At 42.3% G+C, this 27,600-nt stretch overlaps 2 protein-coding genes across 17 annotated transcripts in view; both read left to right on the top strand.

The window, feature by feature from the left end:
• Positions 1-2,894, top strand: part of MAP7D2 (MAP7 domain containing 2) — a 140,905-nt gene extending 138,011 nt beyond the window's left edge. For all 7 annotated transcript variants that reach the window (XM_030574591.1, XM_030574583.1, XM_030574557.1 and 4 more), the window contains one exon: positions 1,199-2,894. The gene's annotated coding sequence lies outside the window, so the exon portion shown is untranslated. The remainder of the gene's footprint in view (positions 1-1,198) is intronic.
• Positions 2,895-13,109: 10,215 nt separating this feature from the next.
• The window catches only part of BCLAF3 (BCLAF1 and THRAP3 family member 3), a 99,697-nt gene continuing 85,206 nt past the window's right edge, over positions 13,110-27,600 (top strand). For 7 of the 10 annotated variants that reach the window (XM_030574482.1, XM_030574401.1, XM_030574446.1 and 4 more), the window contains exon 1: positions 14,211-14,311. The gene's annotated coding sequence lies outside the window, so the exon portion shown is untranslated. Of the gene's footprint in view, positions 13,130-14,210; positions 14,312-20,272; positions 20,380-23,290; positions 23,848-27,600 lie in introns of those variants that run through there. The other 3 variants (XM_030574410.1, XM_030574428.1, XM_030574420.1) reach the window with 3 other exon arrangements.

The raw sequence follows: 27,600 nt of genomic DNA, 5'->3' as shown, positions 1-27,600 counted from the left end.
CAAATGAAATAATCCTAGTCTTCCTGAAATCTATTAAAATAGACTATATAGTAAAACCTGAGTTTTGCTTAGCTATACCTTAACCAATCATCTTACTGAAATTTAACTAACCAATCCTAACATACTGTAACATGTTATTTAACCTATTATACCCCACCACCTTAATTGTCTTACACCCAACAAAATTAATCATACAGCAGACAGAAACAATCACAGAGCCAGACAGAGACCATGCAAATAAACATACAAAACAATACAGAAGTGAGGATTTCACAACTACATCTATACAGACATAAGGGTTCTCCAGCTGTGTCTATTGATAAGTGAGTTCTTGCCAGACAGGATGCTATCAAACTAAGTTTCCTTTTCCATCTAGGCTCTTCTCTTTCTCTGGAGGTGATAGGAATATCAGGATAGGATTGTATTCCTAACAGCCCAATAGCACCTTATTTCAACGTGACTCGTATGGAATGTGAGGATATGACCATACACTTCCCAGCTTATGGCTGCCTTTGCTGCTTGGCTGAAGAACCAGGCCTCAGACAGTCACAGTAAAAGAAGGCCATTACACAGACAGTGATTTTGATTATCTCTTTTATACCTCTATAACTAGCTAAGTGATAAGAATACACCTAAATTTTTAAAGTATAGGCCTTTGCAGACAGGTCTGAATATCTATATCCTAACACTTAATAAAATGTTTAAGACTTTTTGTTGATCTGCACTGGTACCCAAATCAGTTACATTAATGCAATTGAAGCTACCTGTTTAACTTAAACATTTCAATGATAAACTCAGGATATAATGAAAAATATAGATGTGTATTCTCTTTTAGTTAAAGAACTATGCAACCTTCCCTATTAGTTATGATAGTTCTTAATTATATCTCATTTCAATTTAATCACAAAGAGAGAACAGTTAAAAGCAGGACCAGTTAAGTATGCAGCAATGTGGAATGTGGTAGTGACTGCCATTTATTATGGTTGAGTACTGTAGCTGTACGCAGCATTGTACAGACAGTTAAGTAACAGTCCTTTTCCTGGAAAGTTTGCAAGCTATGTGACATACACTATGATATACTGATAGTCTTAACGTTACATGTGGCATTGTACTTTATTGCAAGAGAATCAGTTCTCAGTTATAAAAATTGGAGCTATTTTACTTACATAAACTGTTTGGGTGTGTTTTTAATTGACAGAGGAAGTATTTATGGAGGATATACGTCCTGTCATGGTGCTGGCAGTAAAATATGAGCTTGTCATCTGAAAGAGCTTCTGCAGTCTTTGAACACTGGATTTCACATAATCAGAGCTGAATATAACTTTGTCTTCCCAAGTGGTATGTTGAATAACTGGCTGTTCTTGGTAGATGCCAGGAATCTATAGCCTTGATTGGTTCCAGGGAAGATTCATTGTGCTTTAGAATTTTGGCTTCAGCTGCTAATAAAGGTCTTACTGCTTTTTTTTTTTAATTTAAATTTCATCTGAATACGTCACTGGGATTTTTACCCTGTGCATTTTATTTTAAAATCATTCTTCCTTCGGTTTTATCATACAAGTACTCGATGTCATATTCTTGTAAATACTATGAGGTTTGCCCACAGTGCGTTGAAATTAAATAATGTACTGTACTTTAGCTCTGTGCCTATTTTTTTAAGTGGGGAACAATACTGAAGAGTTCTCGGCAACTCTTTTTTGCAGGTGTATAATTGCAAAACTAGAACTGAGGAAGCATGAAAACAAATAATTATTCAACTGCTGGAATCAAAGGAGCCTCCTTACAGACTGTGGAGGGTTAGATTTATCCCCCTGCTACAATGCATCACACGTGACAATTTTGTCTTTTTTTTTTTAAAGTCACTAGTGACAAAGCAGTTTGTTAATACAGTACTAATAAAGCTTTGGGTTGAGTCTCACTGAAATCTTTAAAACTCCCTTGATATAACACTTGTAGACAATGTAGGCATAATACCCATTACAGTTCTTTAATATGTATTCTGTAACTGCAGTAGTTCTAAGCAAGTATGTCATGGGGTTCAGATAAATGTTGAGTTAACTATCTGAGATCAATTATTAATACCAGCAGGCTTTCATTCATGTAGACAACTATTTTGTGTCTTCCTACAGACTCAACAAAAAATATAATCAGCGGTAAAACAATATACAGATATTGCAATGGAAATACTAAGTCTATGAGACACTGTCTCTCTCTCACATAGTATTTTCACCTGTATAACAATATTAGCCTCCTTAGTACTCAACAAACATCTATATGGGAAAATTCATATCAAGAATGTAAAATTTAGACATTATGTGCCATACAATGTATTTTGGTTAGTTTTATTTCTTTTGGTGAACTATGGTAACTTTTATCCTATATTCTGTGCTGCCTGGAGGACATTTTTGTCCAAATCTTTAAAAAAAGTCACTACAATTCTGTTTGGAGACTAACAAAAAAAGTAGAAACTTTTATATGTAGAGAAGTTTACAGTGTAGCTTGGTCTCAATTGTAGCCATGTTCTTCTGCTTTTAAAGCCAGCAACTGTTAAAAGATTGAAGTAGCCAATGAACCTGTGTGTGAGTATATAAAGAAAACATGCTTATAACAATCGTTCTTTTTATGTTGGTGTATTTCAGCAAAATACCTTTCTAGTGACTGTTCAGTAAGCTGTAGCATGGTATCGTGTCTTCCAAATTAGTCCTACAGTTGTTTCCTAAATAATAAAGAACCAAAACAAACTAATCATGTTTGTTTTGCTTGATATATTGTGTTTGGCAGATGTCACCTGAGATGTTATATTTTATTATGGTCTCATTGTATAACCTGTAGATTACCTCACTTGCATGACATGTATAGCATGTATAAGAGTGAAATACATTTTCATTTGAGTCTGACTTGTTTCCTAGCTTTTTTTCCCCCTCCAAATAATCATGGCAAAACTACTTAAAAATTGCGGGGCGGGGGGGGAGAGTTTGATTTGTGGTGGTTTTCTCAGCAAGGCTTAATACTAAATGAAGGGATAGTTCCTTAGCTTCTCAAAGTACTTGCCTTTTAGCCTTTTGTTTTCAATCTGATGTGGTGATTTGCTTCTATAGGCTGCTCTGTTCTCTTACTAGTCTTCTCTCAGGTGCGTGAACTGTGAATTAGCCACATTACAAAGCAGCCTAAAATATAAAGGTTAAACTGCTCCTTAGACTAAAGCCAAAGATCTTTTTAGAAAGAGACCAGCTTGTTAAATGTAATGACTAACAGTCCATTGAACTCTTGGGGAGGAGCAGTCTGCAAACATTTGTTTTAAATAAAAGTAAAATAAAACAAAATAATTTTAATGCAAAATATCAAATATATAAGTCTGAGATATTTTAGAGTGTACTAATACGTTACCTCTGTCATCCAAGATATCTCTTTCCACCATAGTGTTTCAACACATGCTCATTTGAGTTCTATGGTACACTGGGTCCTGTATGTGATTTCTCAATACAATTGCATCCTAAGATGATAGGAGGAGACACAGATAGGTGTACATATAAATAACTTCAGATCCTTTTCTTACTGACTTCCAAAGATTTTCTCAGCGGGATTTGGCTGAATATCTGGGGTTACTGCTCTTGTAGAAAATAGAATGTGTCGGGGGCGGGGCCTTAATTCATTTTCTTACTCTTTGTACTGGTATTCATATTTGCTGCTGGGGTTCAGAACTATGCAATGGACTTTCTTTGTATAGGACAATGGTCCTGGAACTACAGTCTGTGCACCACAGGTGGTCCTCCAAGTTCTTTCTAGAGATCTACAGAATTAAACCATTTGAGAACCACGCTGTAGAGAAGTGGGGTAGAGAAGTGGATGAAAGTGATCTTTGTTATGAAGTGATCCACAGAATGGAGTTGTTGGAGAACCACTGAAATAAGCCTGTTTCATTGTGTTAGATTAAATCATACACTACATTGCTAAGGTGAAACTATAGAAAAGTATTTACACTACTGGACTAGAGCAAAATTACTATAAGGTGGGTGCACAACTAGTTGAAAGATGGTACTCAGAGTAGTTGTCAGTGGTTCACTATCAAATTGGGAGGGCATAGCTAGTGGAGTCCCCAGGGGTCAGTCCTGGGTGTGGTACTATTTAACTTTCATTAATGACCTGAATTACAAAGTGGAGAGTGTGCTTACACAATTTGCAGACGACACCAAACTGGGAGGGATTACAAACACTTTGGAGGACAGGTTTAGAATTCAAAATGACCTTGATGAATTGGAGAACTGGTCTGAATTCAGTAAAGACAAATGCAGAGTACTTCACTTGGGAAGGACAAATGCACAACTACAAAAGGGGAATAACTAGCTAGGTGTTAGTACTGCTGAAAAGGATCTGAGGGTTATAGTGGATCACAAATTTAGTTGAGTCAACAATGCGATGCAGTTGATTTTCATTAGTACACAGTCCTTTATCATCTGTATAAGCTCTCGTGTCTGAAAATTAGAGAGTACTACTGCTCACTCTGCTTTATGGGAAAGACAATTTAAATTTGAAAGCAGGGATTAAAGAGGGAAAGGATTTTAAGCTTTTTTTTTTTTTTTTTTTTTTTTTTAAATGCAAGCTAACAAAGTCTTGTCCTTCAGAAGAGTTTTATGACACTTGTTTTCCACTCTGTTTCCTCATTTTGCACAGACGGAAGTACTGAAATATGGTGAGAAGTTCTTAAAGTATATTTGATCATTGAAAACCAAGTAAATAGTGTAAACTTGCTTCCCAGCCAATGGTTTGGATGAGTATCTGAACCCTGCAACATGCAGGATCAAAATGACCTAGAAGCCAGGGTCTCATGGTTCACAATTAGACATGCAGCCCATCTGAAATCCAGCCTGACTGTGAGTTAGAGAGATGCTAGCTCAGCCTGAGAGGAAATTAGAAAAGTAGAAAACTGCAGTAATGAGTGACATGATTTACATAGTCCTTGAACTGAGAATGTTTTATTTATGTATTTTGGCAACCAATCACATGAGCTATATATTTCAGCCATATGTGCGCAGGTTAAGAAGAGTCACTGAAGTTAATGGGAGTTGAGAGTGCTCAGCACTTCACAGGATTGGATCCCCAAATATCCAGAAATAATCTAATTATAGAAGAATTTTCATGGGTGTGAGATGAGATCATAAACTGGAAAATTATTCTCATACTGTTATTTCCTGTATTTTTCTGAGAATGACAGCCACATATTTACCAAATACTACATATGAGCAGTACTTGTTATCCCGTGGAAAGAGAGTGTGCAGGCCAGTGGCTGGCAATGTTAGGGCAATGCAGGCATAATACAATACTGAATTTTCAAAAATTCAGGTGTCCCTTATGTCATCACAATAACTTTTTCTCTTAAAATAAAGGCAAAACTATTCTATTGTGGTCTAAAAGCTCTTTTTTTTTTACCTAATGTGGCAACATCCCCCCAAAAAATTATTAGCATCTTTTATAAATATGGAGAATTATGAACATAACTGACCATCCTCAATTCCCTGGAGAAGTGGATTGACCAGGGGATTAGAAATGACATCCAGTGTTACAGGGTTTAACTCTAGTGACTTCTCTAAGGTCACTCCTAATTTACACTGGTGTGAATTCAAAATCAAGACCAGAGTTTTCACCTCTACATTACCATTCCCGAAACAGTCCATGCTCACGACTAAAAATCCTCACGGATGTCTTGTGAAATTAGGTTGCTCTAAGTCCAATTTTTAGTTGAAGGCAATTTGGACCACAGCTGTCAAACCAAAAACTGAATGTGCACAGAGACTGTATAATCCTCTCACCTCTAGAGATGGCGTATCCAGATCAGAATTGCTATGGCCATATGGAGAAGTTTGCTCTGCTGTGGTCCATGCTTTTCTCACTCTGTTAATAAATAGAGGACTTCTAGGGTGTGTCAAAGCACTAAAAATTCCCACACAATTTAGGAAATAAGTAATAGCTTCTTTGCCTGTTTCATCTTCCTTGACCCAAACCTCCAATTTTTCTTTACTAACCGTAATCCTGGTGATATCCTGAACACTGAACTTCTTCTCTTTCCCAGTGTCCTAGATCAGTAAGTCTACCTATTGCCATCTCAGATATACTATTGCATCACCTCTACTTAATTATTTGTATTATGGTAACACTCAGTGCCTCCAATCAAAATCAGGTCTCTGTTTTGCTAGTTGCTATGCAAACACACAAGATCCTGCATTGAGGATTTTTATAATTCAATGTAAAACAAGATACAACAAATGGGTTTAACAAATAATTTGAAGAAATGGGGGAGGATAGGGGTAACAATGTCACTAAGGTGGTTCATAGACTGTGCAAACTTAATATTGAGTCATTAATATTAAAAATCATAATATATACATAAATATCAGTAATCCCTTCTAACCATCTACCTATCAATGTCTTTTGAAGTCCAAAGTCATACTTTCATTTTCTCATGCCACCACTTCATTACAACTTCTTTCACTGTAGAATATCCAAATTCTAGTTCTTGCTGCTCACAAATGCAAACACATCACTCCATCATTAAATAACCTCACTAGCGTCCTATTTATTACTTCTTCAAAATTGATTGCTTGTTCAAAAAATTTTTTTTTAATTCTCTTTGAGTGATCAAGTTTGTACTCCATACCTATTCATACACTAAGTACCTCCACTAGTTTACAACTAAAGTTATTAAGCTACATCTTACAAATTATACACCCGTCTCCACAGTCAGTACCGCTAGAGGCAATGGATTTGTTTTATGTAGTGCTACAGGGAAGTCATGATGACCTTATAAATATCCAGGCACCATTATGTCATAAAAAGGAGGCTTGAATCCTATTTTATTTGACCAACCAGGAGAATTAGATGAGTTGTTAGATTCAGAATAAGACTCTATTTAAAGAATTATTTGCTGATGCTAAGTGAGCTGAGTAATGCAGTCAGTCATCTTGTTCAGGTTTAATTGTTAAATCCCATTTCTTTTTCCATATTTATAAGTTACTGATTTGACAAGAGTTTAACTCAAATATCAAAGCTACACAATGTGATTTTAATAAGGAGGATCCTAATTACCTCAGTTAACTGAGGAAATGTTGGCGACTGCTTGGAGCACATAATCAGGAGAGGATCACAGGTATGCAAACTGATTATTAAGCTAGTTACTTAACCTTTTTCTGGGCCAAAGTCATCCCTGGTCTGGGTGAGGTGTAACTCACCTGAATTCAATGTAGATGTAACAAGTTACCCTGAGGTCTGATCTGAGCTTCAGGCCTAAATTTCTGTTAATTGGGGGAAAATAGCTGATCTACATCATGTAGGTGTTTGTGATGCTTAGCTAGTTTGTTTACACAGCACTATATAAATACTCTATATTACTATAGACTATCTATAAATGTTTCCGGACAGTATGTATACAGCACTCTCCTTTAGTAAAGGGAAACAAAACTTGTGGTTTATGTGGTTAAAGTACTTTTGTATAAAAGGGAGAAAAATACCTGGATCTCTGAAGAGGGGCATGTATGAGGGAGAAATGATGATTGAAGTTCAGGCTATTACTGAAAGCAGAGTCCAAAATTGTTACTATAAAAGCGTATTTAAAACCAGACTAAAAAAAAGGTAAAGCACCCACTAAACATTTCTCTTGAAGTTTGCCTCATCCACTTTTTTATTGTTCCTTTGACAGCTGTCTTAGGGTTGGTCTACACTAGGGGAAGGGATTGATCTAAGATACGCAACTTCAGCTACATGAATAGCGTGGCTGAAGTCAAAGTATCTTAGATCGAGTTACCTACCGTCCTCACGGCGTGGGATTGACGTCCACAGTTCCCCGTCAACTCCGCTACCGTCGTTCGCGTTGGTGGAGTTCCAGAGTTGACAGGAGCACATTCGGGGATCGATATATCGCATCTAGATGAGATGCGATATATCGATCCCCAAGAAATCGATTGCTACTGATATGGCTGGTAGTGAAGATGTACCCTTAGACTTTCTCCTCCCTTGCAGACTCTGTCTCCAGAGGATCTCCTGCAGCAGGTTTGAAGGCAGCATTCTTTTTCCTCTAAAACATCTCTTGCACTAGGGCTGGGTCAAGACTAGTAAAAATCAGGGGCAGCTCTATGTTTTTTGCCGCCCCAAGCACGGCAGGCAGGCAGCCTTTGGTGGTGCGCCTGCGGGAGGTCCGCTGGTCACATGGATTCAGCGGCTTCCCTGTGGGAGGTCCGCTGGTGCTGCGCCATCGGCGTCCCCGCTTCCGAATTACTGCTGAAGCCATGGGACCAGTGGACCTCCTGCAGGCATGCTGCTGAAAGCTGCCTGCCTGCCACCCTCACAGTGACCGGCAGGCCCCGCCTTGCAGCTTGCCACCCCAGGCATGCTCTTGCTGCGCTGGTGCCTGGAGCCTCCCCTGGTAAAAATGAATTGTATATGATAACAAAACTAGCAGTCTTGTTACAATAGGTTTGGAACTTGGTTAACCAGGACCACCTCAGTGGAACAGCAGTACTCAAAACCAGGTGTTTTGATCTGTGTTGTCAAACCAGTTAACTTTCACTGGTGCAGAGTAAGCCTGTGGTGCTCAGCTTGCCTCTACCTAGTCCTGAAAGGGGTTGAGCAGCTTCCACTGAAATACTTTGTCCACTGTTCTACAATTAGCTTGGCATGGCCTTTGGCACAACTTTTGTGTGTAAAAGCGATTTATATGGACGGTTAAGTCGCCGTATGTTTACTTGTGTGATCTTTTATTTTTGAATTCCAGTTTACTTGCATTTGTAATCTATAAGTATTTAGCCACATAGACACAGTTAATGTGTCCACGAAACAAATTTTTCATTCAAGTGGAATATGAAAACTACACTAACTACTTTTAATTGGAAAGACAAATCACTCAAAAATAATAAATTGTCCTAAATATAATGTGTAATCATCAAATGAGCCTTGTCCAATAAGGCCCTTAGAGAAACCAGTCACAGTTCACAGGTATGGAGATAATGACCAGTGAGATTATTGATAAAAGCTGTTTTGAAATTTAAATATAATTTTACTAAGTAAATATTTAGTTTTCCTTTAAAAACTATGGTCCCAATTCTGGAAATACTTATGCACATGCTTAATATTAACCACATATATAATAACTGTTTGCAGACTGAAACCCGTATTGCTAGAGGAGGATTCAGAAGTAAAGAAGTTAATATTGCTACATTATTTCAGGTTATGTAATATAAAAGCTCATGTACAAAATGGGTTTTCTGTAGTCATTCTGAAGCAGTTTGCAATTTAAAGTGGGACACTCTATCTCCCTATTCCCAAGTGTAACCCTTCTGCCCCTCTGAGTTGGCAGCAACAAGGGCCAGGTTCAGTATCCAGGGGTTCCGTTTCAGTAACACAATGCATAACCGGCTCGAGCCCCCAACCAGTGAGCTGGGACACTTACATACCACACCCCCCTGGGTGCCTCTAGGAGGCAATACTTCCCCTCTCGCAAGCACGGAGTCTGAGTGTAGCAAAATCTTTTTAATGAAGGAATCAATGCGGCATCCCATTGGAGAAACACCACAAACAGGGTTATAACACAAACCATAAACAAAAACCCACCTCCAAGTACGTTTGGCAATGTCCTTTTTCCCCTTAAGGTTTTAAGTCCAATCACCCCAAGGTCCAACAACCCAAAAGTCTCTGGTCAATGCCACCCCAGAGTTCAAGAGTTTATCTGTAGAGGTCCCTCCCCCCAGCCTGGGTAGAAAGGGGCACCTTACATGGTCCGGGGCCAACCGCCCTGCCTCTCCGTGGGTTCTGCTTCTGCCTTTTCCATGAACTGCTCCACTCTACCAGCCACTCCACTCTGCTCCTCCAGCCATCTTCACAAACTGCTCCGCTCCGCCAGCAGCTCTGCTCCACCAGCTGTCCCGTGATCCGCTCCAGCTATCCTCGCAAACTGCTCGGCTCTGCGGGCCGCTCCACCCATCCTACAGCTGCTCAGCTCCACCAACTGTCCTGTGATCTGCTCCAGCCGTCCCCACAAACTGCTCCACTCCGCCAGCTGCTCTGTTCCACAGTATTGCTTCAGGCTCCCCCACTAGTTAGCACAGTACTCAGTGCTCTCAGCTCAGTAATTTCAGCTCTTTAGTGATATCAACTCTTAGTGATCTCAGCTCTTAGTAGGGGAGCCCCAGTGCTAGTGCACCATTAGCCCAAAGTGAGTTCAGCTCAGTAACCTGTATCTCGATTCTTGAGGGAATAAAAAAATCAACTCTGACATTCCACAGTGGAGAGAGGAGGGGGTGGAACTGGTGCTTCTGGCTCCATAAGGAGACTGCACCACCAGGCACAGATACCTGTCCCCAGCCTCTCTCAATTCAATGGGTTTTGGAACCCATGTCCCTTATCTAGCAAGTACCACCCAACTGAGGTTGAGTCATTTCTGTCACAAAGCAGTCCCACAGCTCAGCAGCCTGGGATGGGGTGGGCGTGCTTATGCAAATACACTCTCTGAAATTCTTTCCACCAGATGTCAGGGTAGATCTCATCCTGACTCTGCTTACACAAGTATCAGAATGTTGTCAGCCACACTATTGGTCTGAATATCCCTGTGTGCTTTATAAAGCTCTTGTTTTGTCATGGTAAATATATGAACCTGCCAACTGGAGAAATGAATAACAGAAAAAGTGAGATGTTTTCTTACTCTAACAGGCTGACCTTCCTTTTCTTGATTATGAAAATACTCCTTTTTGTGCAGTGATAGTGACTGTTCTATGTGGTTTAAAAGCATAGTAAATTTTAAATATATATAATCAGGTTGAGCCCTTTGGAGTTCAGGACTTTCCACTAGTTCACCTTTCCTGGTAAAAATGTGTGGATTAATATGGCTGGCTCTGGGAGAATTGTTGCCCCATCAGGGGAATTGGAGGGGGTGAGCTAATGCCTTGCCAGATTGGGGGAGGATTGTTGCCCAGCAGTGTGGCGGTTGGGGACATTATTGCCCAGCCAGTAGGGGGTATCCCCTCTTCCTGGAGGGCGGACAGAGGAGAGGAGGGTTGACTGGTTGGTCATTCCTGCCCCTTCACTTCCCAGGCACTGGGCCCAGCATGGCCCACCCACAGGGAGAAGCTTGCTGCTCTGGGGCTAGTATAATGGTACAAACAGCTACAATCACAAATTTATACATCAGTTACTGACTTCCATGGGTATGCTTTTTTGGTGCAATGTCACAATTTGCTGCCTTTGACATTCACCATTCTCTTGGTCTGAGGGTAGCATGTTGTAATTAGGTTGGGTGCACTCCCATCACAATTTGCTACCATTGTGAAATCTCTATTTTAAATTTGGACACAACTAAATAAAATATTTTTGTAATTTGGAGAAGCATTTTACAGAGTTAAACCACAGGGCTATTGTATGTAAAACCCTGCAGGAAGGTATTGGGTTTTTTTTTTATTAAGCCTTTCCCATTATAGATCAGAAACTGTATGGCCTATGGGAAGGTTTAATGTACCCAAAACATTGCTACTTGTGTAAAGCATTGTAAACAGCATTTGAAATACTTAGGAATACATTTTAACTGCAACTCATTAGGCAGAAAATTTACCACTGTTCCTTATACAGACTTCCCACCCCCTTCATTGTCACTATTACACTTATTGATCAAGTTTTCAAAACAAGATTTACACCTCTCTACTTTGGCACAAACATATGAGCATATTGCCTTCTGCTCTTAGTGCAGAGACATTTTCTCAGGTCTCCTCACTGCTAAAACCGAAGTGCCTCATCCTCAGTGTGTGTGTGTGGGCAGGCGGGTGGGGGGGAGGTTAACCTCAGAGTAGCTCTTGCACCTTAGGTATCTGAAGTAAAACAACAAAAATAATCCTTTTTAGCCATGAGAAAAATGCCTAAGGGGTAGAGCCACAAAGGGGCATAGGGCTTGTCTATGCTTAAAACAGTGCAGCTGTAGCACTTCAGTGAAGACAGTACCTACGCCAGTGGGAGGGGTTCACCCATCGAAGTAGGATCAGTAGTGCTAAACCAGGAGTACGCATACCCCTGGGGGTACGTAGAGGTCTTCCAGGGACTACATCAGCTCACCTGGATATTTCCCTAGTTGTACAACAGGCCACATAAAAAGCACTAGTGAAGTCAGTACAAACTAAAATTTCATACAATGACTTTATACTACTCTATGTGCTGTACACTGAAACACAAGTACAATATTTATACTCCAATTGATTTATAATTATATGGTAAAAAGAGAAAGTAAGCAATTTTTCAATAATAGTGTGCTGTGACACTTTTGTATTTTTATGTCTGATGTTGTAAGCAAATAGTTTTAAGTGAGGTGAATGTTGGGGTATGCCAGACAAATCAGACTTCTGAAAGGTGTACAGTCGTCAGGAAAGGTTGAGAGCCCCTGATTGTAGGTAATCCACTTCCCTGAGAGGAAGAAGTTAGGTCAATGGGAGAGACATTTGTTTTGTGGACACATTGAGAAGCAGAGGTTACTCGCTCTGTGCAGTATTGGTATTTCTTTGAGATCTGTGTCCTTGTGGATGCTACACTACCCACCCTCCTTCCCCTCATCTTTGGAGTTTCTTCTGATACAGTCCTAGGGGACAGCGAATTGGGGCAACCACTTTGGGGCAGGCTTGTGCCACATGGGTGGTGGGTGAACTGCTGACTAAGGGAGGCTATCCCCAGCCCTGCCCCTTCTATGTAAGAGAGAACATGTGCTCTGCAGTACCAGGAGAGCACATGGAGGTGCCGCTACAGTCTCCCCAGCCCTGGGAAGGTGAGTGGCATGGCCCCAGCCCCCTGGAATCCAGTGGCCTGGCTGAAGTAGCGTCTTGGGGTGGGGTTGGGGCCACACCTGACAGTTGGGGGAGGTACTACCTTCCCTATCCATCCCTGGCTTGGTCAGTCCAGGAAGTGACATCACTTCCACCCTGGTCTCCCCACACCCCCTAGGGACAGCCATGTATATAGTGATAAGTGACACAGTATACAAGTATGCCAGTGGGGGGTGTGTGTTGAACAGACACTGCTAATGAAAATCTCCAATTAAGGGCATATGGTCCGTGTGCACCCAGAATGGAGCACCCAGAGGGGGATACACCTTGAAGAGCTACAGTTATTGAACAGGGTAAGTAGCCTCTTCTTCGAGTAGTGTCCCTCTGGGTGCTCTACTCTGGGTGAGGAGGGGGCTTTGGAATAGAGTCCGGCACAGAAAAGAGAACGGCACTGCCGCCTGCACCATCAGACCTGGTGGCATCAACCAAGGCACAGGCTCTAGAAAGTATGAACCAAAGCCAAGTAGCAGCCCTGCAGCTTTAGACCAGAATTTTAAACAAATTTAAACATTTAGGCAATTACTTGGATTTTCAAAAGCATCTAGGTGCTTTCACCCTTTACAAATCTGGCCTGGGGTGAATATTTGGGAACCACGTTCTACACACCCGTGGTGACATGTGCAATAGCACTGCGGTGTTGGGGGGTGGGGAGGGAACAAACAATCAATCAAAAACCCTTGACAAGGGCAATCCCCATTGGTGGATCAAAGGAACCTGAACAAGTTTTGACACCAAACCAGGAAACCAGCCAGCCTTAAACCACATGATCCCAACGAATAAACGGGGGTATTGAAAAAGAAAAAAGAACAAAACTGTAGAATTAGAAGCGAATGTTGCCATACACCCGGGGCCGGGGGCTGCTCGGAGCCGGGGCGGGCGCTGAGAGGAGCCGCTCGGGCACGACGGGGGACCGCTCGGAGGCGCTGCAGACCCGGGACCGGGAGCCTCTAAACTCGCGTCTGACCATTAGCGAGCCTGGTGCATGTGAGATGTTGCCCGACTCGCGGGGGAGGAGAGTGGTCTGGGCGCTGGGACCGGCCTGGGAAGCGGGGGCTGAGATGGAGCAACCCCCCCCCGCCCTGTTTTTGCAGCCGCTGCAACGCCCCGCCCCCCGCTCTGGGGTCCCGCTTCCCCCTCAAATCCCGGCCCAGCAGCGCCCTGACCCCACTCTCAGAGGTGGCGCCTGGCCGCCCGTATTGCCCCTAGGCTCCGCCCCCAGCTCGGTGACCCCGCCCCCTGCACAGACTCCTCCCACTCCCGCCGGCCCCGCGCGCGGGCAGGGGCCTGGCAGCGGCTTCAGCGGGCGGCGCGGAGCCTGCTCGGTCGCTGGGCGCATGCGCCCCGCCAGCCGAGTCGAGCCGCCGCCGCCGCCGCCGCCTGTTCGAAGGGGGTCGCGGTTTGTCACGTTGCGCCGGGGCCCAGCTCTCTGCGCGGCCGGGCGGGCGGGCCCCGAAGCGGCGTTGGGGCGGCACAGGGTGAGTGTCCCCGCGCGCCGGGCTGGGCCTCCCGCTGGCGGGGCAGGAGGTGGGTGTGTCCCCGGCCGGGCCTCGCTCCCCATGGCGGGGCGGGGGCACCTGCTGCGACCGGGCCCGGGGCTCGCGGGGGGGCGGGGCCCGGCGTGACTCGGGGGCGGCCGCGGGGCCTGCTCGGGTCTGAGCCCAGGGGCGAGCTCCGAGCGCAGCCTCAGCTGGGGGTAGCGCCGGGGGGGGGCAAACCAGAGACCCCTGGCCCAGGCCTCCAGGCAGAGCCCCGCGCGGCCTGGGCACTGAGCTGGCTGCGCCTCGAGTTCTCCCAGTGCCGCCCACTCCCCTCCCCCGGCAGGCACAAAACTCGTCATACCGACCGACACAGGTGTCTGATCGCTGCCCCTTCCACACCAGCCAGGGTACTAGCCTGCCTTCAGGTCACGGGCCAGGGCTACGGACAAACAAATGCTTCCCGCTTGATACTTCATAGGAAACCTTGTCCGCTCGTCGTGTAGTAAAACCAAATAAAATATTTATTGGTATGGCAAACTGCATAAGATTAAAATACCAATCAAGCCAACAGCCTTCTCCCTCCCCGCCCCTCTAGTCTAAACTGCCCTGTAAATCTGGAGAGGAGTGGAGTTGTAGACTCTGCAAAGGGTCAATAGAGATTTGGGCTGTGCTAATCTGGAGAAACTCATACTGTGGTGATAGGTGCAAGCCCCCCTAAAATAGATGATCTCTTGTATACAGTATGATTTGACCAGGCTTGTTAGGGTTAAGGCTAGCATAGGACAATAATTATGAGATTATATCATCATGAAGTTACTCGTATTTCTTGATCGTTCTATTACATTCATTTTTTTCTATGAACTCTGCTGCATCACCTATACAGAACTGAGTTTATTGCTATTATTTTGCTTTCAACTGAACAAGATATGTCAAGACCCTCCCTGCCCCAAGAAATTTAAGATTTTTGAACACACAAACTTGCACAGCTTAACTGAAGGTGTGTATTAGAGCTGCTAAGTGGTTAAACAAATTAATTGTGTGATTAAACAATAGAATACCATTTATTTTAAATATTTTTGGATGTTTACTACATTTTCAAATATGTTAATTTCAGTTACAACACAATACAAAATGTACAGTGCTCACTTTATATTTATTTTTATCAACTATTTGCACAGTAAAACAAAGTATTTTTCAGTTCACCTCATACAAGTACTGTAGTGTAATCTCTGTCATGAAAGTTGAACTTATAGATGTAGAATTATGTTTAAAAAAACTGCATTAAAAATAAAATGTACAATTTTAGAGCCTACAAGTTCACTCAGTCCTATTTCTTGGTCAGCCAATCACTCAGATAAACAAGACTGGTCACAATTTGCAGGAGATAATGCAGCCTGCTTCTTGTTTACAGTGTCACCTGAAAGCGAGAACAGGCATTTTCATGGCACTATTGTAGTTAGCGTTGCAAGATATTTACATGCCAGATGTGCTAAAGATTCATATGTCCCTTCATGCTTCAACCATCATTCCAGAAGACATGCTTCCATGCTGATGATGGGTTCTGCTTGATAACAGTCCAAAGCAGTGTGGACTGACGCATATTCATTTTCATCATCTGAGTCAGATGCCACCAGCAGAAGATTGATATTCTTTTTTGGTGGTTTGGATACTGTGGTTTCTGCATCAGAGCGTTGCACTTTTAAGGCATCTGAAAGCATGCACCACACCTTGTCCCTCTCAGATTTTGGAAGGCACTTCAGATTCTTAAACCTTGTGTTGAGTGCTGTAGCTGTCTTTAGAAATCTCACATTGGTTCCTTCTTTGCATTTTGTCAAATCTGCATTGAAAGTGTTCTTAAAATGAACATGTGCTTAGTCATCATCCAAGACTGCAATAACATGAAACATATGCAGAATGGGGGTAAAACAGAGCAGGAGATATACAGTTCTCTCCCCCAATTAGTACAGTCAAAAATTTTAATTAACGCATTATTTTTTTTGACAAGCATCATCAAAATGAAGCATGTCCTCTGGAATGGTGGTCAAAGCATGGAAGGGGCATACAAATGTTTAGCATATTTGGCATATAAATACTTTGCAACACGGGCAGCAAAAGTGCCATGTGAATGCCTGTTCTCACTTTCTGGTGACATAAATAAGAAGCAGGCAGCAGTATCTACCCTCAATGTAGATGAACTTGTTTGTCTTAGCAATTGGCAGAATAAGACGTAAGGCTGAGTGGACTTGTAGGGTCTAAAGTTTTACGCTGTTTTGTTTTTGAGTGCAGTTATGTAACCAAAAAAAAATCTGCATTTGTAAGTTACATTTTCACGATAAAGAGATTGCGCTTTGGTACTTGTATGAGGTGAATTGAAGAATACTATTTATTTTATTTATAATTTTTACAGTGCATATATTTGTAATAAAAAATATAAAGTGAGCATGTGCACTTTGTATTCTGTGTTGTAATTGAAATCAATATTGAAAATGTAGAAAAACATCTGAAAATATTTAATACATTTCAATTGGTATTCTATTGTTATAAGTGTGATTAACTGCAACTAATTTTAAAATTACGATTAATTTTTTGAGTTAATTGCGTGAGTTAACTGCGATTAATTAACAGCCCTAATTTATATTGATTTCATTAAACAGGTGCAAGTTTTGTGTGTAGGGATTGGTATTTTGGTTTGAGTGTGTTGTTTCTGTTTAGGGTCACTTTACAGGATTAAACGAAATCAATACAGACATCTACACAAACTTGCACCAGTTTAAACTGAAAGTAAATATACAAAAAATAGTTGAAGTGGTACAAACTTTTGTGTAGACAAGCCCTTACACCTAAGTGCTTTTATAGAATAGCATAGCTTTATCTAGACAAACATCTTTTTGCCTAGCATAGGTAAGGGGTAACACTTCGAAAAGTACCACAGTAAGTTAGGAGGCTAAGCGCCATTTTCAAAAGTGACTTAGGCCATGTCCACACTACAGAATTCTGTCTATGTAACTTACGTTGGCATACAGCTACCACAGTTATTAACTGGCTTGCGTATGTGCACATGGCTCCTTGTGTTGTTGGTGCACGTCCTCACCAGGAGTGTTTGTATTGATTGTATTGTCAGTAAGCAACTTAGTGTCTACACCGACGGTGCATCAACCTAATTACATTGATTGTGACTCTAGGCAGCTCAGGGAGGTGCTGTCACTAAATTGGTGTGAAGAGGCATTTAACATTGGTGGGAGCCAAAAGTGAAGACACTTCCACAGCTAGGTTGACACAAAGCAGCTTATGTCAACCTAACCCTGTAGTGTAGACCAGGCCTTAGGCTCCTGAAAATCACTGAGAAAATGGGGTATGTGCTCCTTAGTCACATCGGAGCTCTTGGAAAATTTGACCCAAGTTCTAAAGAGAGAGACAAGTGAGACAAGAAGTGTTGGGAGAACTAGAGAAGGGAGTCCCTATCATTATTAGTTATTTTATTTATTTTGTACCTTTGTAGGTCTCTGTTCTTTCTTGAGTCTTGTGGGAGGAGGTTTGCGTAGTGCATTGGGAATGGAAGGCTGTTCCATACATAAGGGACAGCGTAGAAGAAGGGGAAAAATGTCAGTGGGAAAAGCATACAGAGGAGATCAGAGGCTGGGAAAGAGTTGAGGGGTGGAGATGCTGGAAGGCAAGGATCAGAAGTTTAAATTTGATATTCAGTTGTTGCTGAACAACACATTTTTGACATCTTGAAAGTTCTAATTGGTTTTTCTAGAATAGTTTTAAAATATTTTCTTCTGCAAGTGCTAGTATGGGAAGAGATCAGTCAAAAGTAATTCATTTAGTTTGAGAGACAACCTCGTAGTCCTGATGAACAACTCTCTTTCCTAAATAGTGTCTGTGCTATACTGTGCTCCTCCACATCTGCCTCCTGCAAAATAACTCTGGTATTGTTGCCACTACTTTAGTGTGTATAATCAAGTCAACTTTCTTCATGCCCGTGATAAACTGAAGCAGGATTCATTTTGGTCCAGACTTCGCTAGAAAAAAAAGCAACGGGCAGCCGACATGCATTTTGAATGGGGATCACCCCCCACGAAGCTCTGTCTTGCAACATGAAGGAGATCTTTGTCCTTGGATTATTCTAAAGCACGGTGGTGACATAGTTAAAACAGGTTGGATCCTATCTATTTTACAGATGGAACCATATTTTAATCATCTCAGGGGAAGGGGAAAGTATAGTAAATAAATTCTCCAGGATGACTGATTTTGTAGTGTAGAGGGGCAACATAGTTAAAAGGGCTGGAAGGGACCTCGAAATAATCTACTCCAGCCTCCTGGGCTGAGAGAAGACCAAATAAACCTAGACCATCCCTGGCAAGTGTTTGTCTAACCTAAAAATCTCCATGAACTGGGATTTCATAACTTACCTTTGAAGCCTGTTCTAGTACTTAGTTATCTTTATAGTTAGAAAGTTTTTTCTCGTATCTAATCTAAATCTCCTTTGTTTCAGATTAAGCTAATTGCTACTTGTCCTGCTGTCAGTGGTCATGGATAATAATTGGTCACCTTCCTCTTTATAACAGCCCTTGAAGCCTTTGAAGACTGTTATAAGGCCCCCAGTATTAGTCTTTTCACAAAATTAAACATATCCAATTGTTTTAACCTTTCCTTATAGGATAGTTTTCTAAACCTTTTATCATTTTTGTTGCTGTCCTCTGGACTCTGTCCAATTTGTTCATCTCTTTCTTAAACCAGGGTGCCTAAAACTGGATACAGTACTCCAGCAGAGGTCTTACCAGTGCAGTGACTTAACAATGGGTTTGATATTTCTTCTTTATGATGAATAAATTGGAACAGTTACCTCCTGTGTCTTGCATACATATGACACTCCTGTTAATACACCCTGGAATATTTGTCTTTTTCACAACTACATGACATTGTTGAGTCATTCACTTTGTTGTTATTCACTGTAACCCCCCCATATCTCTTTAGCAGTACTGTTGTGTAGCCAGTTATTGCCCATTTTGTAGTTGTGCATTTGATTTTTCCTTGCTATGTGTAGTACTTTTTACTTGTCTTTATTGAATTTCATCTTGCTGAATTCAGATGCATTCTCCTATTTGTCAAAATGGTTTGAAGTCTAATCCTGTCCTCCAAAGTGATAGAAATCTCTTCCAACTTGATGTAATCTGCAAATTTTATAAGCATACATTTCACTCCATTGGGTCATTAATGAAAATATTAACTAGTACCAGACCCAGGACAGACCCTTGCCAGACCCCATTAGCTATGCCCTCCCAGTTTGACAGTGAACCATTTATAACTACTCTGTGAATACAACCTTTCAACCAGTTTTGCATCCACCTCATAGTAACTTCCTCTAGAACAGTGGTTCTCAAACTAGGGTTGCTGCTTGTTCAGGGAAAGCGCCTGGTGAGCCGGGCCAGTTTGTTTATCTGCGATGTCCACAGATTCGGCCAGTTGTGGCTCCCTGTGGCTGCGGTTCACTGCTCCAGGCCAATGGGAGCTGCAGGAAGGGCAACCAGCAAGTTCCTCGGCCCACGCCGCTTCCTGTAGCCCGTTGGCCTGGAACAGCGAACCACAGCCAGTGGGAGCCGCAATCAGTTGAACCTGCGGATGTGGCAGGTAAACAAACTGGCCTGGCCCGCCAGGGGCTTTCCCTGAACAAGCGGTGGCCCTAGTTTGAGAACCCCTGCTCTAGAGCGCATTTCCCTAGTTTGCCTATGAAAATGTCATGTGGGACTGTGTCAGAAGTCTTATTTAAATCAAGATGTATTCCATCTACTACTCTCCCCCTCGACCAGTAGGCCATAGCCCTCTTAAAGATAGAAATTAGGTTGGTTTGGCATGATTTGTCTTTGGGAAATCCATGTTGTCTATTCCTTATAACCCTGTTATCCTATAGGTGCTTACAAATTGATTGTTTAATAATTAGTTCCAGTATCTTTCCAGGTATCAAAGTTAGGCTGACTGGTCTATAATTCCTGGGATCCTCTTCCCCCTTTTAAAAGATTGGCAAAGGACAAACATAAGTACTCATCCTCCATGAGTTCTTGAAGGTAATTGCTAAAGATTCAGAGATTGTTTTAGCTAATTCCTTGGGTGAACTTCATTAGGTCCTGCTGACTTGAATACATTTAAATTAACTAAATATTCCTTAACTTGTTTCTTCTCTATTCTGGCTTGAGTTCCTTCCCCCTTGTTGTTAGTATTAATTGTGTTAAGCATCTGGTCACAATCTTTTTAATGAAGGCTGAAGCAAAATAGGTGTTAAACAGCTCAGCCTTCTTAGTCGTCTGTGATTAGCTATCCTTCCCTGTTAGGTACTGGACCTACACTTTCCTTCATCTTTTTCTTGCTTCTCAAATACTTATAGAATCTCTACTTATTGCCTTTTTTATCTCTTGGGTGTAACTCATTTTATGCCTTCGACTTTCTGCTTTTTTGTCCCCACATGCTTGTGCAATTTTTTGTACTTGTCCTTAGCATTTTGTTGATGTTTCCACACTTTGTAGGATTCCGTTAGATTTTCAGGTTATTAAAAGAGCTCTTGGTGCAGTACACTGGCAGCATTCACATACAACATCACTGAAAGTCCTTTTTAGTGTTTTTTGAAAATGATCTGAAGAAAATTTATTTTCCTATCATTTTTTGTTTATTAAAAACAGTTATCTGTGTTAGGCTTTATATTGTGTTGTGTAGCATTCAGCTGTTACAGAACTCTGGAGAAGATTGTGTTGACTTTTTTCTTGTCTATGACACTAACCTGCAAAATGGGGATACAGGGTAGAAGAGGAGCTTCAGCTCAGTTTTGTTTCTCTGAGATGAAGGGGTAGTATCTTTCCCTAGTTTGTTTGAAATTCATGTTTTATCTCTCCTGGAAGATACTCTAGGAGACTGGTGAGCTATTGTAACCAGGAAATTGCGAAACACTGAAAGATGAGTATTTGACAGTCTGAGGGCTTAATGTGGCTTGGGAATGCCTCTCAATTCCCACAGAGTTCAAGCTTTCCTTATGTGGCCACGTGTTCCGTTATGGCCTAGTGCAATGTAGCAGTGGGTCTGTCTCTGTTTCCCTCCCGGCCTTTTGCTGCTCCCCTCAGCATCCCACACCTTCTAGATTGAGGTGATTTTAGCCCTCTGACTATGTCACACAAAAGTTTCTCTCTTTTGGGGTACTCAAAGTCCAAAATCAACATGAAGAAATGTAAGTTTTCCCTTTACCTCAAGGAGAGCCCGGTTGCAGTAGTCTTCCCCAGTTCCTGGCCCCAGCCAGTCTTCTCTCCCGCAGTGAGAGCTCAAGGTGTGCTCTCTCACACCCAGGGAACAAATCAGTTGTCTCTCTCCCTTTTTAGCTCCTTCCTCAAGGCCTGACATCTGCTTTAAATGTCTTGAAGTGGGGTTGATTGGGCCTCCAGTAGCCCATTAACTCTTACCTAACTTGTGTGATGGGTTGTATGAACTTCACACACGATTTAAAATAAAAATTAGTCATTACAGTAGTGAAATAAACCTCCTGAATATGAACTGAAGATACATTGTTGTCCTCCTGAGTCTGCGGACTGCCTAGAATTTTAAGAGAGAACTGCCTCACATCATCTTTGAAGTGTACTTACTAGGATTTCTCTGGTGCTCCTCACGGAAATGTCTAGATATTGTTTGTGGTTGATATTATAAAAGGTAGACTTGGAAAAGGCCTTCTAGAGCTGTGGTGCATAACTTGTGGTCTTAGTGCTTCCTCCACAAAAAACTCCATTTATCTTGGGTTTAAAATATATAATCATTACATATGTTTTTTTTCGCCCATTGGTTCTTATAAGTTTCCACCACATTCCTTTTTGCTGCAAACATGATGCTCCACTGGCCTAGGTGATGTCACTGACTGAGTGAGTTTTCCTGGAAGTCTGCTAAAATTGTAGCAGATGCCCAGTAAACTAACTCAGATAAGACATTTCTGCTGCTTATATTTACTAAAGATCATCATGATCATGTTCCCATTATGCCTCTGTTGTTTAGGGCAACAGCGAAGCTCCTCCACTCCTATCTGTTCCTGGAAAATCTTTTAATGGTTCACCAGTGTGCCCCAGGTTTTTTGGCTTGGCTTTCACAGCTCTTTGCCATGTTGTTTTCGGGCGGCTCATTTTCGCTTGCCTTCAGGTGTCCATCTTATTGCCACTCTGGTGATGGAATCAGTTTCCATCTGAAGCACATGGCCAATCCATCTCCAGCGCCTCCTGGCAATGATGGTGCTCATGTCCTCTTGGCAGCACTGTGTAAACAGGTCTTAATTTGAGATTGTCCTGGGCCAAAAGATACGGAGGATTTTTCTGAGACAGGTTGTATGGAATGAAGATAGTTTGGACATGTCATCCTTTCTCATTCCCCAGTATTCTGCACTGTAATGCTGAAAGTACGCTGCTCTGATAAATCTTGAGTTTGGTTTTGGTTTTGTATGTTGATGATTTCCAGACTCTATTTGAGCTCCTGAGGGTGGTCCTGACTTTGTTGATTTTGTTCTGGATGTCCTGGCTTGTTCCACTGTCCTGGCTGATGGTGCTGCCCACGTATGTCAATGTTTCTACTTTAGTGAGAACATAATCCTCTATACCTACTGGTGATGGTGAGGCAATATTAAAGGTCATGATATCTGTCCTATTGATTTTCAGTCCAATTTGCTGGCTGAATGCGTCGAGTTGAGTTGTTTTTTTCTTGTACACTTCTACCCCGATATAACTACGTCCTCGGGAGCCAAAAAATCTTACCATGTTCTAGGTGAAACCATGTTATATTGAACTTGCTTTGATCCGCTGGAATGCACAGCCCCACCCTAGTCGGGTCACTGCTTTACCACGTTATATCCAAGTTCATGTTATATCAGGTCGCGTTATATCGGGGTAGAGGTGTATATGGTGTTGGGTATGTGATAGGAGAGCGAGGTCATCTGCAAAGTCCAGGTCTTCAAGGGATGGGAAGGGTGTCCATTTAATGCCTGTTGGCATGCCTTCTGTTGTACACTGCATTACTAAAGATGTTCCCACAAATTCAAACATTGTAGAAAATTCTTTTAAATTTGTTGTAACAAACCCATTGATGCTCTGCACTTTTTTTTCTTCAGCATGGTAAAGTTTATAAATCCTATTGTAGGTCTTCATCTTGATTCCATCTTTGGGTGGAACTCAGGCATGTGGGACAGTTTGTGTGCAATTTATGATTTCTGTATGATATTATGAACTCTGAATGTTTGCCTGGGTGGTGATCATTACTATTTGCATCATACTGCTTGTGGCAAGAAAAGAGGGGACTGAATAGGCTGGTCATTGAGGACTTGTAGCTGACTAGGCCTTGTCCTAGGCTAGAGGGAACCTTGTGACTGTCAGACCACCAGAAGCCAAAGGAAGCTGATTGCAGGAATCAAAGCAGACTCCATGATTCAGAAGAGAAGCCTGAGCTGGAGGAGTGAGGTCCAGGAGAGGGGGCCTGGAAGCCTGAAATGTTATATATCAAATGACAAAGAATGCTCAAGAATGGTGAGGAAACTGAGGCAGGGAATTGTATACAGATGTTTCTTATTTTGCACCAATCAGGGCATCTCATGTTGTTTAAAATAAAGCAGCGTCGATAAAAATTGGTGACTTTTTGAAAAACTTAACAGATTTTTTTTATTTTGTTGTTTAAATTGTATTTTTTTCTTTTTAAAAAATAAACCCATGTAATATGAATCTGAATTTAATGCAAAATACATTAGGGCCTAAATTTACTGTAATATCTGAAAGCATTTAAATAAATATTTTGAAAGCATGAGCCTCTATGAAAAATGGAGTTAAAGGCTGCTGTTCTGTATAAAGGAAAAAAAAATTGGGAAAAATATCTAACTTTTGAAGTCAAGGATTATGAATATGGACCAATAGATCAGCCTAAGTAATTTAAGAGACTGTTTCATTTTTGAGAGACTTAGGTGAGATTAGGAATTTAAGGTCCAGTTACTTTTGTTTGGCATATTTAAAATTTTCCCAGGCTGACCTGAAATCAGTCTGTTTAGCTGACGGCAGTTAACCCCTCTGTTTAATAAAAACTTCAGTTGTTTAAGTGTGAAACGTGTTTTGTTAAGAGAGATTTATGTATCTAAAACAATTAAGGGTGTTTTGTTTAGTAAAAACAAACTTTATATGCTGTTTTGTGTGTTTAAATTCCAGTTGCCATCCCAATACAGCTTGCCACAAACAGTGAGCTAAAAGTGAATTATCTAGTAAATAAGCAATATATCATCATTTTCTAACCAACTAAAAATGTATAATAAATAAATATCTGAAAATATTAAGCTATATTATTGCTTAAATAAATGTATATAGAGTACCCTTCTAGATAGCAAAAGATGTACCAAATCTAGTGTAAAGGCTCTGTTTAGTTGTAAATCAACATGTTTTAATGGTTATATTAACTGATGACAATGCACCTTCTTTAGAAAATTAACTGAAGTACAAATGGAAAAGTCGATTAAAATCAATTATGTAAATCAAGGCTTTCCCCATGGTGATTTAAATCAGTGGTTTTCAAACTATGGGTCGCAACCCGGCACTGGGTCACAGTGGCTCTGGTCAGCACCGCCAACTGTGTCATAACAAGTCCCGTTGGTGGTGCTGCCCGGCTAAGGCAGGCTAGTCCCTACTTGTTTTGACACTGCGCTGTGGCCCAGAAGCGGCCAGGAGCAGGTCTGGCTCCTAGGTGGGTGGCCCACGGGGCTCCGCACAGTTCCCCCCAGCCCAAGTACCGGGGTTCCAGGCCAGTGGGAGTGGATGGGGTGGGGCAGTGCCTGGGGGAGAGAGAGACATGGAGGTGCTTTTGTGCCTCCGTCTAGGAGCTGGACATGCTGCTGGCAAGTTCTGGGGCACAATGTGGTCTGTGGTGCCAGGACAGGCAGGAAGCCTTTCTTAGCACCCCCGCTGCTGCCTGAAGTAAGCCTGCACCCTAATCCCTAGCCATGAGCCCCCCCAAACCCAGAGCCCCTTCTTGTGCCCCAAACCCCTCATCCCCGGCCCCATCCCAGAGCCTACGCTCCCAGCCCAGAGTCCTGACCCACTCCCGGCCCCAGCCCTGGTTCCCCCACTAAACCTGGAGCCCCCTCCTGTACCCCAAATGCCTCATCCCCCCCACTCCACAGCTCTCACCTTCTGCCCCAGCCCTGAGCCCCTCCCACCACCCCAGACCCCTCATCCTCAGCGCCGTTGTGTCATGGGCATCAACAATTTATTTCAACTGGGTTGCCAGAAAAAAAGTTTGAAAACCACTGAATTTTAAATCATTCCACCCTGCTGTAAACTGATTGATTTAGAAATTCTTCTGGAAATTCTTGTTTATCTGCTTCACCTATCACGTCACTGAAGAATTAAACTATACACCTGAGTACCCATTAGGGTGGAGTTGTGGAAAGTGTGTACTTAAGTGGCTGGGCGTGTGTGTTCTGCGCTGGTCTTAGGGTTAGGGCAGCTGGACTAAGAAGGTGTCCAGACAAGAGTCTGTTCCCGGGGAGTGAGCATAGAGGCCAAAGAAAGAGCTTCCTCAGAGCCAGAAGAGCTTAAAAGCAAATGGATTCAATTTCAGCAGCCTGGTGAGCCTCCAAAAAGGGGCAGCAGGTCTGTGAAAGCTTGTTAATCCCTGGCTCATGGATATACCTCATCTGTTGAAAAGGCTGCCAGTTTTGTCCTGCTACCTCGTTTATGAGCAGGACAGGACAGATGTCTGTGCTGCAGGTCTTAGGATCTAAAACTTTTCTGCTGAAAAATAAATTTGGGGGCAGTTGAGCTTTAGTGTGTCTGGATCTGTGTCAAATGGGTTTGCCTGTCTTCTGGGGTTGAGCCTCTGAATTCTTGGCTTCTCTCTCTTGCTGAGGCACTGCAGTAGTGCATGCTCTGGTATGCCCCTCATAGCCTGCTAGATATTTGTTTGACAGATGGTCAAATGAGAAACCTTTAATTCCTAAATCTCTTTCCAGGTGATGCATGCATAGTGAGCTCTACTGGTTTTGTGGCCGGGGAAATGCCCCTTCCTCTCTTTCTCCCCATCTCCTGCCTAGCCCACAAATGAATCATTCAGACTGCCTTGTTAAGGAGGCTAGACAAAGGCCAGGCTGGAGAGGCTATCAAGATGGCAATAAGGGACCATTGTGCCCAACTCCACAGAATACCCAACAGTCCACATATTTCATGGCCTGTTTACAAAGGCCTTAACTAGCTGCTGTTTTTCTAGTTAGATTTATGTATGTAAGTTTTTTCCATTCAGGGTATATAAGGGTGAAGGTTGCTTTTCCTGGGGGCAGCTCCAGTTCCCTCTTCCATCAGCCAGGTGACCACAGTTCCTATTGGTTATTCCTGAGTCTGGCCATGCTGGACAAAAATCCCCATAAAGGAGTCAGGAATCTATGAACATACCCTCCTCCAAGACTTGCATCTGACAAGAGGATCAAAGAAGCAGCAGCCCTTTGGAGCAGACAAAAGGATTAAAATAATTGGTCGACAAAAGCTGGTCCAATAAAACAATGGTCTCCAAAGTGGGGTGCTTAAGAGGATCCTTCGGGATGTGCAAGCAGGAGGAGCGCCACCGGAGCAGTGCCGCTTTGGCAGTTCAGGCGGATTTTTTTTTCCTTCGGCACTTTGGGCAGGAGTCTGAGCGGCTTTTTTTGTTTTTGTTTTTGCCTGGGGTGCAAAAATGGTAGAGCCGTCCCTGCGGCACGGCTGGGGGTGCGTGCTCAAATTTTTTTTACTGATAGAGGTGCATGATCAAAAAAGTTTGGAGACCATTACAATAAAGAGAGTACCTCACGCACCCTGTCTCTCTCAAATAATCCAGACACCCATCCCTCTAGCTCTGCAGGAATTTCCTTAGTTCTGTGTTGTATATTGGAATCTCTGTCTGATTCAGACAGGGTAAAAGTGCAGGAGCCCAATCCTTGCTGCCTCCCCCAAAGAATGCACATGAGAGGAGGGGAGGGAAATCAAAATAACACTGGCCATTTTAAGCTCAGTGATAGAAGAATCTGAAAGGGCAGTCGCTAAGAGAAGCTGCCATGGGGGCTCAGACTCTTCTTCCTGAGAGGAAGGTCAGTTCTTGGAATTGAAACTCGAGGGACAAGAAAAAGGAAATATAGGATGAGTTCCATCAGGAATACTGCAAGATTATTCTAAGGAGGTTTATTTCTGCATAAGACCCTTGCTTATGGCAAGTCTTCCATTTTGTAAACAAAAAACAACCACCCACTCCCTCTCAAAAAACACAAAACCAGACAG

The sequence above is a fragment of the Gopherus evgoodei genome, chromosome 1 (genome assembly GCF_007399415.2).
Source record: "Gopherus evgoodei ecotype Sinaloan lineage chromosome 1, rGopEvg1_v1.p, whole genome shotgun sequence".
NCBI classification, from domain to species: Eukaryota; Metazoa; Chordata; order Testudines; family Testudinidae; genus Gopherus; species Gopherus evgoodei.
Note: the sequence above shows the minus strand (reverse complement) of the source record. Positions and strands in the feature narration are given on the sequence as shown.